The following is a 14079-nucleotide window of genomic DNA, read 5'->3' on the forward strand; positions in this document are numbered from 1 at the left end:
TTAAACACTAGTTGTGGGGTTGTAAATTGGCACAATCTTTCTGAAAATTTTTTGACAATATATATCAAGAATCTTTAAAATGTTCAAAGACTTTAAGCCAATAGTTTCACTTCCAAAGCCTATTCTTTTTTTTTTAATGTTTATTCATTTTTTTTGAGAGAGAGACAGAACATGAGTGGGGGAGGGGCAGAGAGAGAGGGAGACACAGAATCCGAAGCAGACTCCAGGCTCTGGGTTGTCAGCACAGAACCCAACACGGGGCTTGAACCCACAAAGTATGAGATCATGACCTGAGCTGAAATCAGACGCTTAACTGACTGAGCCACCCAGGCGGCCCTCCAAAATCTATTCTAAGAAAATAATCAGATGTCAACAAATTTGTTGATTGCAGTGCTAGTTATCAAAGCAAAAAGAAAAAAAAGAAAAAGGAAGAAATAAAGAAAAAAGGAAAAAGAAACAGCCATTAAATGAAAGAAGAGTCATTAAATACATTATGGTATATCCATACAATGAAATATATTGTGGTTATTAAAATATTGTGACAGAAGTTTAACGACTCAGAAATGTTTAAAGAATAATATTAAAAGATAAAGTTGATAATAGAAATCTGTATACACAGTATGGATCTCTCCCTCGCTTTCTCTCTCCCTGTTATATGTTTAATATATATCTAAAATTTATGTATGGATCCCTATTTGTGTATGCATGTCAGTGTATTTATATATGCCAAGAGAGAGAGAAAGAGGAGAGAAACTGAAAACAAAATAAACCAAAATGTTAGTAGTAATTTTGATGATATCTAGGTATTGGAATATTGAGTTAACTAATAATAGTTAACATAAAGTGTGGTATTGGTTTCAGGAGAAGCCCAGTGATGTATCACTTCCATATAAAACCCAGTGCTCATCCCAACAAGTGTCCTCCTTAATGCCCATCAACCTATTTAGTCCATCTTCCCACCCACCTCCCTTCTAGCAACCCTCAGTTCTCTGTACTTAAGAGTCCCTTATGGTTTGCCTCTCTCTCTGTTTTTATCTTATTTTTCCTTCCCTTCCCCTATGTTCATCTGTTTTGTTTCTTAAATTCCATATATGAGTGAAATCATATATTTGTCTTTCTATGACTTATTTTGCTTAGCATAATACACTCAATTTCACCCATGTTGCTGCAAATGGCAAGATTTCATTCTTTTCAATTGCCAAGTAATACTCCATTGTGTGTGTATACACATACATATACATCTTCTTTACCCATTCATCCATCGATGGACATTGGGCTCTTTCCACAATTTGGCAATTGTTGATAGTGCTGCTGTAAACATTGGGGTGCATGTGCCCCTTCACAGTAAGAATATGGCCAGATCTTAATGTGGAATAATACATAAAAGAATACACACGTGTGTGTAAGCACACACACACACACACACACACACACCTGTGTATCTGTGAAGAGGGAGACTGAAAAGAGATATGGTTAAAATTAAGCACAGACTTGAGCGTTATGGAGACCTAATATGACCTAATATGATCTCTTATTGCCTGGGTAATCTTGAGCAGGTCACTTCATTTTAGTAAGCCTCCGTTTCAGTGTCTGCAAAATAGAATAATACTTGTGTATTTCTATATTGGTTAGGGATTTTTTAGTGATAAGTGGAAGGAATCAGACCTGAGTAACTTTATATTTAAAAAAAAATGTTGCAAGGGTATGAGAAATCTTATAGATTCAGAGGAATATCTGAAGAACCCAGCATGGGCAAAAGCAGGTCCCAGAGCTGCTCATTAGATTTAGGTAATGAAACTATAGATGTCTTGTCAGGAGAACACCACCTAGATGAATACACTTAAATAGTTGCTAAGTTTTTCCAGGTCATTCTCTTCAAGATTCAAGTTCCAGAGAGGGCATCCAATTAGCCTGTCATGGGATATGTATCCAGCCCTTTTCCAGGAACAGAGTGAGCCCCTAGATTGTCTGTCCCACCAGTACTGCAGACCCAAGGTGAATCATGGGGTGGTTGCCCTGTGTAGATGGAGGGTGGGGGAGATGGATGCCTGCAGACAAAAATAAAAACAATTTTCTCCACATAATTTCACACGGTTGCTGTGAAAATCAAATGCATACAAAATGCTTAACAGAGATCCCAGCTCATCATAGTTGGTCAATACATTTTAGCTATTATACACACTGTGTATATGTCTTGGGTGTGTGTGTGTGTGCACGCACACGCATTCTTATGTTTCCCCTCATTTTTTTTTAAAACAAAGTATATATATCAAAATATTAGCAGAGGTTGTTCATGATTAATTATTTTCCAATTTCCATCAAAGTGAATAAATATTACCTTTTTAATTAAAATAAAAACAAATAAACAATAAAAGTAAAATAAATAAAAAAATACTTAAGAGAGAAAAAGAATGGTCAGGATGAGATTTTAAACTGCATTGGTCTATGGGACACCTGGGTGGCTCAGTTGGTTAAGCGTCTGACTTTGGCTCAGGTCATGATCTTGCAGTCTGTGAGTTCAAGCCCTGTGTTGGGCTCTGTGCTGACAGCTCGGAGCCTGGAGCCTGCTTCGGATTCTGTGTCTCCCTCCTCTCTGTCCTCCCCAGCTCAAACTCTCTCCCTCCCCACCTCTCTCTCTCTCTCTCTCTCTCTCTCTGAAAAATAAATAAACATTTAAAAAATTAAAAAAAAAACTGAATTGGGCTATAAGTAGATGGAGAAATGATAAAAGAGAATCGCTGATTAGGTACCTCAAATAGAACTGTAGTAGGCTCTACTTGTAGAGAGTAAATCTGTGCTTTGCACAAGCAATCGTGAAAAGGGGTGGAGACATCATAAGTTTCCCCTGTTGATATATGGATACCTTGAATGGCTGAGAGCGTACATCAGCTAGAGGAAAACTGTGGCCTGGACAGGTGTTGATCTAGACGTTCAGACATAGCAGCCAAACGGTACAAGTGGATCTCACTAGCAAAGCACTTATTCCTCAACCAAATTATTGCCCCTCCCCCACATGATCCTTAAAGCATTGCTTAGGTGCAGCTGTAACTCCCAAAGTCTCCCAAACAGAAATCCTACAGTTGCTTCAGAGGCAGAAGGGTGGAAGAAGGGAAGAAAGGAGGAGAAAAAAGAGAATTGCAACATAGGCTAGATCTCAGCAACAGAGAGACAGAAGAAGCCAGAATGATGTAAGATCCACCATAGACAGGGGTTAACTCTAGATGATGCCCCGTAGGAGTGGTCTGCAGTCCACAATATCCAAAGAACTACAGCAGACTCAGGCTATATCCAATCAGCATCAAGGTCCACAGGCAGTTAAACACAAGAGCAGACACTTCTAGACTGACAATTTTCAGAATCCGAGAGATACTTTGGAATGATAGTGTCCAAGCCCTGGGAAAGATTTACAAGCCCTAATTAGAGTTCTAGGGAAGAGAAATGGTGAACAAAAAAAATTGATATTGTAAAACTGCTTCGGGCATCCGGGTGGCTCAGTTGGTTGTGTCCCATTTCAGCTCAGGTCATGATCTCACTGTTGGTGGTTTCAAGCCCCGCATCGGGCTCTGCGCTGACAGCTTGGAGCCTGGAGCTTTCTGTGGATTCTGTGTCTCCCTCTCTCTCTGCCCCTCCCTTAACCTCTCTCTCTCGCTCTCACTCTCTCAAAAATAAACATTAAAAAAATAATAAAACTGCTTCTTGTTCTTAGGCCTGCGATCCCAGTGGGCAGTAATGTCTAGCAGCACCTATAACTCATCTAACTACTGTACTGGGTGTAGGAAAGCAAGACCAATCCCAGACACTTACTATGGGTAAGCTTTGGCTTTCTAATAAAAAGAAAGTCTTGGACAGAATAGACTCGGATACTCAGTAGGTCTGAACTTTTTTAGGTGATGGGATTGGGACAGACTTCATCTCCACAAATATTTCCAGCTGGGTTTCCTTTGGACAGAGACTAGAGGAAGGGGATCAAGACTGTGGACCTACTTCCCACTGTATAAAAGGAAATACATGTCTATTCCTCACACTGGCTAGGAATTGAGTCCTTCTATGAAATGCTTACTGGGAGACTGTACGGGACACCAAGAATTTTGCTTCTGGTGCCTTTACAGACTTAAGTTTAAGAGACTTTTATATGACTTAGTGGAACTGACTTTTAATACATTTTAGTTCAGCACTTAGAAACAATGTTAACACTAACCTGGAGGGCTGCTCAAAGAGAAGTTATTTGAAGATTTCAATGGAGAGGAAGTTCAAATTAAGAGTGAAGGCATCTCTGTTACTGGGACATGTGTATCCATAGTACAAGGGATTTTAAAATTACACTATACACAGCCACATTGCAGGAGGTAGACTCTGAAATGGAAGATTAGCAGGCAGGAGGTTTATGAAGAAGCAGTCTTGGGAATTGAGAGCTTGGGAATTGGAGGAGAAGGATTAGAAGCAGAAGTGCACAGTGGGAGAAAGCAGCCTGGGGTGCAGTCCTAATGAAAGCTGCAACCAAGCCCTGGGGAGCTCTGAAGCTAGAGTAGCCCTTCCAGGTTGTCCGAGATTGGATGAGAGGGGGTTAGTTTATTTTGCCTCCATGCTGCTGAATCCCTGGATGTGAGCTGTCCTGGAAAGGTGGTGTGCCAGCCAAGGCAATTCACAACAGGATTCCCAGATGTTGGGGATCGGGGCATCACATCACGCTATCTTCTGAACAGCATCCACAGTCATTTTTGGTGGAGTTTGTGTGCCATCACCCAGAATGGGAAAGCATGGTGTCAGAAATGGACAAGCATCTCTAATTGTGGCAATAGTGTAACTGCAAAGTGAAAGTGGTCACAGAGGAAGACTGTTGACGTTCTTGTTTCTTACATTGAAAAACTCCAAAATGGAAAGGGGTTGTTGTCACACCTATAATTTCGTATAGGGGCCTGGTGGCATATAACTAAACAAATGCCACCTTGGAGGACTTAAGACTTAAGTACCTGGAAACAAAAATTACAGAAAGATAAATCACAGCTCAGGATGATAATAATATAACTTGTATGATAAACTGGTGGGAAGGGAGGTTTAGTTTGCCATTTACTGAGCTAAAATTAATATAACCATTTTATTAGACATATTTAATTCCACCCCAGGGTGCTGGGGTGGCTCAGTGGGTTAATCATCCAACTTCAGCTCAGGTCATGATCTTGCAGTTAGTGGGTTTGAGCCCAGTGTTGGGCTCTGTGCTGACAGCTCAGAGCCTGGAGCCTGCTTCAAGTCCTGTGTCTCCCTCGCTCTCTGCCCCCATCCCCTGCCCTGCTCATGCTCTTTCTCTCTCTCAAAAATAAACATTAAAAAAGTTAAATCCACACCAAAGTCCTAAGTGAAATAAAATTGGAAATAATTATTTTATCTTGTCTTAAAGTAACTCAGATGAGAACAAATAAAAAAGGTATATATTTTTTTCAAATACTTAAAAACAATAAGTAATAGAAATAGACATTTAGTAAAATGTACTGATAATGTAACCAATCTAAAGTATCACTGAAACATAAATTCTGTTCTTCAAATTTCAGTTTAAGTGAATCACAATACATATCATTTTACACTGTTAAAGAGATGATCCGTGCTCATTATTCCGTTGGTGACCTATTTTTTATGTACAAAAATCCTTCTAATCCATGTAAGCAGATTTTTACAATAAAGGCCAAACACTGACACATAGTGGCTAATCATTTAATCCACAGATGTTTGTCTCTAAAAAGCAAGTAAAATCTAACTTTACAGTATAACTACCCAAGGTACCTTCTATTGTTTCCAAGTGTATTGAAAATTAATATTTCAAAATGAATTCTTTAATTTATATAAATGTAAAGTGGATAGAATCATGTTCTTGAGACGAGATCCACATAAATAAGAAGAGAATGATTTCTAAAGAGAACAGGAAGCACTATGTTAGAAATACTGTTTATATTTTTTTATAGCCTGAGAAAACCGTTTATTAAACCACTATGGCTGACTAAACAAGGGATTCTGAAACCTCTACACACGTATCAACTGAAAATACATTAAGGTGATATCTGCCAGAGGAAATGTATCTTGCTCCCTCTCCATGTGTTACATAGTATAACTCATATAGAACATAATATATCTTAAAATACCAAAGTGCTAGAAAGAAAAATTATCAGGTCATTTAAGGACAGAAGAACAGTGGCTTACCTAACCATAAGCAATAATAAATGGGCTGTAGGAACAAAGAAGGAAGCGCCAGGAAAGATGTGTGAAGGGTTTGTTGACATGAGCAGTTGTAGGAAATACTGACAGTAGTAGGTGGTTGCTGGAATTTTTGAAATTACTTAACCAAATAAACACATACTTGGTAGTGCAATTTGGAAATATTTTCCAGAGATTGTAAGAAGAGACAAACAAACAAAACAAAAAACAAAAACCCGAAAGTAAAAAAAAACCACCCAAAAAACAAAAAACAAAAACTGGTCAGAGCTTTTAGCCTTATACAGAAAAAAGACAAGCTGCATATTTTATTAAAGTAGGGGACTTCACACTTTGATAATGTTTTATATGAACGCAACTGGTAACCAAGGAGATACCCAATCCTGAGGCTATCAACACCACCTAAAATTTATTGAGTATTTATTAGGTGTTATACATTATTCAGAGGGCTTCATCTGTGCTAATTCATTTATCCTTAACAATGTGACAAGGTAGTAATACTTACAATTTTATAGATGAGAAACTGATGCATACTCAAGCTTATATAACAAATAAGCTGACTACTTCAGAAAATCCTTCCAGATATAAAGAGGAGAATCCTCATGGGGGGATGAGGGGGAGGTCAGAATGGCCTTTTTAAGCCTTATTGAAGTATAATCAATAAACAAAAATTTGCACATGTTGACTATGTACGTATTGGTGAGTTTGGACACATGCATACATCTGCAAAACCATCACCACAATCAAGGTTCTAAACATATCCATCCCCTCCCAGAATTACCTTGTGTTCTTTGTGTGTATTTTGTGTTAAGGACTGATTTTTAAAGAGGGGAGCCTGGGTGGCTCAGTCATTGAGCGTCCAACTTCGGCGCAGGTCGTGATCTCAGGATTCCTGGGTTTGAGCCCTGTGTCTGCTCTATGCTGACAGCTCAGAGCCTGGAGCCTGCTTCAGATTCTGTGTCTCCCTCTCTCTGCCCCCAACCCCGCTCATGCTCTGTCTTTGTCTCTCAAAAATAAGTAAATATTAAAAAATTAAACAAAATAACTTATTTTTAAAGATAATCATGGCAAAATAAAATATAGCATGTATAATTCTTCAGTCATTATTGTTTATATATTCTCCCTTGTTACTGAAATATTTTTTCAGGCAGTCAAGTTTCTTTTTGTTCAACACTGGGAAGCAAGCAAAGCCATCACATCTAGCTGAGTGAAGTTAATTGTTACCTGTTAGAGAATCTGCTGACTGAAGGTTAATGACTACAATAGATGATTCAGAGACCTTGAACATATTTTGACACTTTTTTTAATTGAAGTATAGTTGACACACAATGTTACATCATTCAGGGGTATAACACAGTGATTTGGCAACTTTATATGTTTTTCTGTGCCCACCACAAGTGTAAACTTGAACTATCAACTTCAAACATAATTTTCCTTATAAACTTCACATGATTTTTCTGAAGAGTAACTAAATTGGCCATTTGGATTACATACTGGCCTACTCTTGGGGGGTTATTTTTTTATGTACAAATTTCTTTTTTTAATTATAGTTACATTTTTTTCTCTCTAGATAGATATAGATATAGATATATTTCAAGAGTAACAAAACTAATTATTGTTTACCCTTAAATACTTTCATCATCTATCTTCTTTATTTATTTTATTAGTATTTTTTTTAATATATGAAATTTATTGTCAGATCGGTTTCCATACAACATCCAGTGCTCCTCCCAACAGGTGCCCTCCTCAATGCCCATCACCCACCATCCCCTCCCTCCCACCCCCGCCCCCCATCAACCCTCAGTTTGTTCTCAGTTTTTAAGAGTCTTTTATAGTTTGGCTCCCTCCCTCTCTAACTTTTTTTTCCTTCCCCTCCCCCATGGTTTTCTGTTAAGTTTCCCAGGATCCACATAAGAGTGAAAACATATGGTATCTGTCTTTCTCTGTATGACTTATTTCACTTAGCATAACACTCTCCAGTTCCATCCACGTTGCTACAAAAGACCAGATTTCATTCTTTCTCATTGCCAAGTAGTATTCCATCGTGTATATAAACCACAACTTCTTTATCCATTCATCGGTTGATGGACATTTAGGCTCTTTCCATAATTTGGCTATTGTTGAAAGTGCTGCTATAAACATTGGGGTACAAGTGTCCCTATGCATCAGCATTCCTATATCCCTTGGGTAATTCCTAACAGTGCTATTGCTGGGTCATAGAAATTTTTTTTAATTTTTTGAGGAACCTCCACACTGTTTTCCAGAGTGGCTGCACCAGTTTGCATTCCCACCAACAGTGCAAGAGGGTTCCCGTTTCTCCACACCCTCACCAGCATCCATAGTCTCCTGGTTTGTTCATTTTAGCCACTCTGACTGGCGTGAGGTGGTATCTCAGTGTGGTTTTGGTTTGTATTTCCCTGATGAGGAATGACGTTGAACATCTTTTCATGTGCCTATTGGCCATCTGGATGTCTTCTTTAGAGAAGTGTCTATTCATGTCTTCTGCCCATTTCTTCACTGGATTATTTGTTTTTCGGGTGTGGAGTTTGGTGAGATCTTTATAGATTTTGGATACTAGCCCTTTGTCCGATATGTCATTTGCAAATATCTTTTCCCATTGCGTTGGTTGCCTTTTAGTTTTGTTGATTGTTTCCTTTGCTGTACAGAAGTTTTTGTCTTCATAAGGTCCCAATAGTTCATTTTTGCTTTTAATTCCCTTGCCTTTGGGGATGTGTCAAGTAAGAAATTGCTGTGGCTGAGGTCAGAGAGGTTTTTTCCCGCTTTCTCCTCTAGGGTTTTGATGGTTTCCTGTCTCACATTCAGGTCCTTCATCCATTTTGAGTTTATTTCTGTGAATGGTGTAAGAAAGTGGTCTAGTTTCATTCTTCTGCATGTTTCAGCATCTATCTTCTAAGAATAAGGACATTCTCTTAAGATAACTGTATATAATTATCATACTTGGGAAATTTAAATTTAATATTATTATTTAATTTGCAATCCTTCTTTACATTTGCCTAATTGTCCCCCGTCTCCCCCCTTTTTTTCTCTCTGGGATCCAGAGTCAAGGATCATCCCTTGTGTTTATGGCCATATCTCTTTTATCTCCTCTAATCTAGGTTCGTTCCACAGCTGGGTGCATGCACGCACACATCTATGTATGCATTGTGATACTTCATGACAGCAACATTTTTGAATAGTCTAGTCCAGCAAGATTTGTCAGATTTTTTCTTCATAAGATTTATTTCATGATCATGTTTAGCAGAGATTATATTGTGAGCTCAGTGCATCACTTTGGCAGGAACATGGTATTGGATTGTCCAATTATGGGGGGGGGGTGTTAAATTTTATCATTTGGTTAGTATGGTGTCCATCAGATTTCTCTATTGTAAAGATATTTCTCCCACTGTAATTAATAAGTAATTTGAGACTGTGTGAATATATGATTCCTCAAAAGTTTATCACACACTGCTTTTAGCATCCATGTTAATTACTGCCTGAATTAATTATTGCTATGGTGGTCATAAGATGGTGATTTTCTATTTCTAACATTCCTTTATATCTATTAGTTGGTACTATTCTATTTTTTATAATAAAAAAGTTTTCCTCTTCTGTCCATACCCACCTTTATTTTTCTAAGTGTAAATATGGATTCATGCATTTATTTTTATTCAATGTGATATAATCCATTCTTGTCACTATTCATTTTAATCATCAAACTGTCCCAATGTCAGCCAGTGGGAACACCTTCAAGTTGGTCTCTTGTCCTTTCTGCATCCCTCCCCTTCTATGCTTCCTGGGACAAGATGTTCCAGATTTCCTTGGTGTTTTCCTGTCCCTATCTTGGAATCATCCATTTCTCTAAGACACCTTGGCTCCGTTTTGTGAGGAATGATGTTTAGTATGGCTGAATTTCTGTAACCAAACCAGGTTCCATTTTATAATTATAATTTCATTCCTCAGACATTAGATTTTAGTTCCCTGTTAAACAAGGACATTTCTGTAAAAATTTAATATTGAACCTACTAGTCATTTATTATACTTTAGGGTGAAAGTATTTATTACTCCATGTATTTTATAAAGGATAGGAAGCCCAGGGAATGACAACACTGGACAATGGAGGAGTGAGAGGGAATAAAAGAAGGCTGGCGACAATTTTTTCTTTCCCAGGCACCATCACACATGGCATAAATTCATTCTCACATAAATCCTTATTTCTGCAACTGAGGAAGTAACCTGCTCAAAGTTGCCATGTGTATGGCAGATATCCCAGAACTAACCCCCTTTTTAATTTAATCCTAGAAACCTCATCTGTACCTTCTCCTACACCATGCCATTTTGCAAGCCAAACAAGGAGGTCCATGAGCTGAGAAGACAAAGTTCAACCTCTTCAAGGGTTGGGAAAGGCAAGCTGTGAACATGCTGCCTTCCTATTTCACTTGAACTTATTCATTGTGACTTACGTGTGCAGCAACCCTCACAAACGTTGTCCTTTGGTTGAAAAAATACCTTCAAGTGTTTCTACAGCTCAGACTCAGGAAGTCTGTGGGAAACAATTATATTTCATTTGCTTTCAGTGTTGATTAAAAAGAACAGATAAGCATCTCAAATTGAATGCTGTCTCGGTTGGATTATTCTTTACAAGTATTACCTATTGCCAGAAGTTAGTGTTAGCGGTGGGAAAGCTTGTTGCGGGCTTGTAAGGGAGAACTGAGGCAAGCTGCCTGAAAAACAACCTTGGGTACAAAGCCCAGAAAAACATGTTTTTCTCCCCCTTCTTCTTATTACCTTGGTAAGGTTCCTGAACTCTCTTGGTTCCCAGTTTCTCACTATAAATGGGGATAATAATAGTTTGCCTGCCTGAAGAAAGGAAGCAGGATATCTAGGGCAACATCAACAACCACATTTTAAGTGCATTCTATGAATAGGACATTTCCTTTCACATTGGAAATGTGGAGAAATATAAGGCAGAGTCTCTACTCTCACTATGCTTGCCTTGTAATTAGGGGTGCTGGACTTGCACATAAAAAAGTCAAATAAACCACACAGAGAATAGTTGTAACAGATCATGTGAGTGTCAAAGATGAGAGAAAGGATCAATCACCAAAGATATTATAAGCCTCTCAATTTAAAATAATAATAAAATACAACTTTCTCTTTTTTCCTACCAATGTTCTAAAGAAAAGAAAGAACATGGAGGGAAGGAACAAAAGGATCAGTGAAAAGTGAAGGGGTGAAGGGAAGGAAAAGACATAGAAGGAGCAATAAAGGTCACTGCATAGGTAAATATCTATCAGTACTTTAATTTGGAACTCCTTAGTTTTCTTATATGATTTAAAAAAAAACTGTAAGATAATTATAAATCTATGTTGATGGGCTCACAATGTATAAAAATATAATCTGTGACAATAACAACATAAAGGGAAGGATGGAATTGTATAGAAGAAAACTTTTATATATAATTGAAACTAACTTTTTTCTCAAACTATATCTCTATAAATTAAATTGTTAATTGTAATCCTATAATTAGATGGTAAACCACTAAGAAAATCACTTAAAAATGTGTAGAAAAAAATGAGAAAGGAATCAACATGGTATGCTAGAAAATATATATTTAACACAAAAGAAGGCAGTTATGGAGAAAATGAGGAAAAAGAAAAGATATAAGACATGTGAAAAATATATGGCCAAATAGAAGTCCTTCTTTATCAGTAACTGCATTAAATGTAAATGGAATAAAACTCCAACCAAAAGGCAAATAACGGGAGAATGGAGTAAAAAACATGATTCAGTCAAATGCTGTCTACAAGAGGCTCACTTTTGATCCAAAGAAAGCTAAGGTGACAATTAAAGGATGTGAAATATACTCCATGCAAATACTCACCAAAAGACAGCTGGATTGGCTATATTAATATCAGACAAAATAGAGTTTAAGAAAAAAATGTTACAACAAACAAAGAAGGACATTACATAATGACTAAAAAACCCATCAAGAAGATATACCAATTATAAACACAAAAACCAAGTCCCAAAATATGTGAAGCAAAAATTGACAAAGAAAAAAATAGAAAGCTCAACAATAACAGTAGGGCATTTATATACTCCACTTTCAGTAATGGATACAACGATGAGACAGAAGATCAACAAGGAAACAGAAGACTTGAACAACACTATAAACCACTGAGATCTAAGAGATATATATAGAACACTCTACCCAACAGCAGAATATACATTCTTCTCACGTGCCCATGAAACATTCTCCAGAAAAGACCACACCTTAGGCCATAAAATAAATCTCAATACATTTTAAAAGACTGAAGCCATACAAAGCATTTCCTCTGACCACAATAGAACAAAATTAGAAATAAACTACTAGAAGTAGTAAACTACTAGAAGAAAACAGAGGAAAAGCTCATGAAATCTGTGTTTGGCAGTGATTTCTTGCATATGATTCCAAAAGCACAAGCAACACAAGGAAAATTACAAAAGCAATTAAACTAAAAAGCTTCTGCATAGCAAAGGAGGCAGTCAATAGAGTGAGAAGGCAAACCAAGAATGAGAAAAATAGTTTAAAATGATATAGCTGATAAGGGATTAATAGCCAATACGTGTAAGGAATTCCTACAAATCAGCAGCAAAAATAAATAAATAAATAAATAAATAAATAAATAAATAACTTCATTAAAAAATAGGCAAAGAACTTGAGTTGACATTTCTATAGAGACGGTGTGCAGTGGCCAACAGATTTATGAAAAGATTCTCAACATCACTAATCATCTGAGAAATGCATGTCAAAATCACAACGAAATATCACTCACATCTGTTAGGATGTCTATTATGTCAAACAAATAACAAATGTTCCTAAGAATATGGAGAAACTGGAGCTGTTGTACACTGTTGGTACATGTAAAATACAAAATGGTGCAGCCCCTGTGGAAAACATTATGGAGTTTCCTCAAAGAAATTAAGATTAGAATCACCATCTGATCTAGCAAGTATATATCCAAAGGTATTGAGATTAAGACTTCAATGAGATACATGCACTCCCACATTCATCACAGCATTATTTCAACAGCCAACATATAGAAGTAACCTAAATGTCCATCAACAGACGAATGTGGTGTATACATACAATGGAATATTATTCAGCTTTAAAAAGAAGGAAATCCTGCCATATGTGACAACATGGATAAGCCTAGAGGACATTCTGCTGAGTGAATTAAGCCAGTCACAGGACATACTGCCTGATTCTACTTACATGAGGTATCTAAAATAGACTCTTAGAAACAGAGAGTAGAATGGTGGTTGCCAAGGGCTGGACAAAGGGTAAAATGGGGAGTTGCTGTTTAATGGGTACAAAGTTTCAGTTATGCAAGACCAATAAGTTCTAGAGATCTGCTGTACAACACTGTGCCTATAGTTAATGATACTGTAGTTTGCACTTAAAAATTTTTAAGAGAGTAGATTTCATGTTTAATGTTCTTACTACACATGCGTAAACACACACACAAATCCTTTTGGAAGAATAGAGAGAGGGAGAGAAGGAGGAAGGAAGAAAAAAAAGAACAGGAGAGCTGGCAAATTCACAAATATGTGGAAATTAAACACATTCTTAAACAATGAATAGGTCAAAAGAGAAGTCACAGAAAATTAGAACATACTGTGAGAAGAATTAAGGAAACACAACACCAAAACTTAAGTGATTCAGTTAAACAGTGCTTGCTCAGAGGGAAATTTATGGTTCTAAATGCCTACATTTTAAGGAAAGAAAAATCTTATATCAATATAACCTTCCCAAGCAACTAGCAAAGAAAGAGCAAACTAAACCCAAAGCAGCAGAAGGAAGAAAGCAATAAAGATCTGCATAGAGATAAATGAAAT

This window comes from Neofelis nebulosa, chromosome 2 (genome assembly GCF_028018385.1).
Source record: "Neofelis nebulosa isolate mNeoNeb1 chromosome 2, mNeoNeb1.pri, whole genome shotgun sequence".
In the NCBI taxonomy this organism is placed as follows: Eukaryota; Metazoa; Chordata; class Mammalia; order Carnivora; family Felidae; genus Neofelis; species Neofelis nebulosa.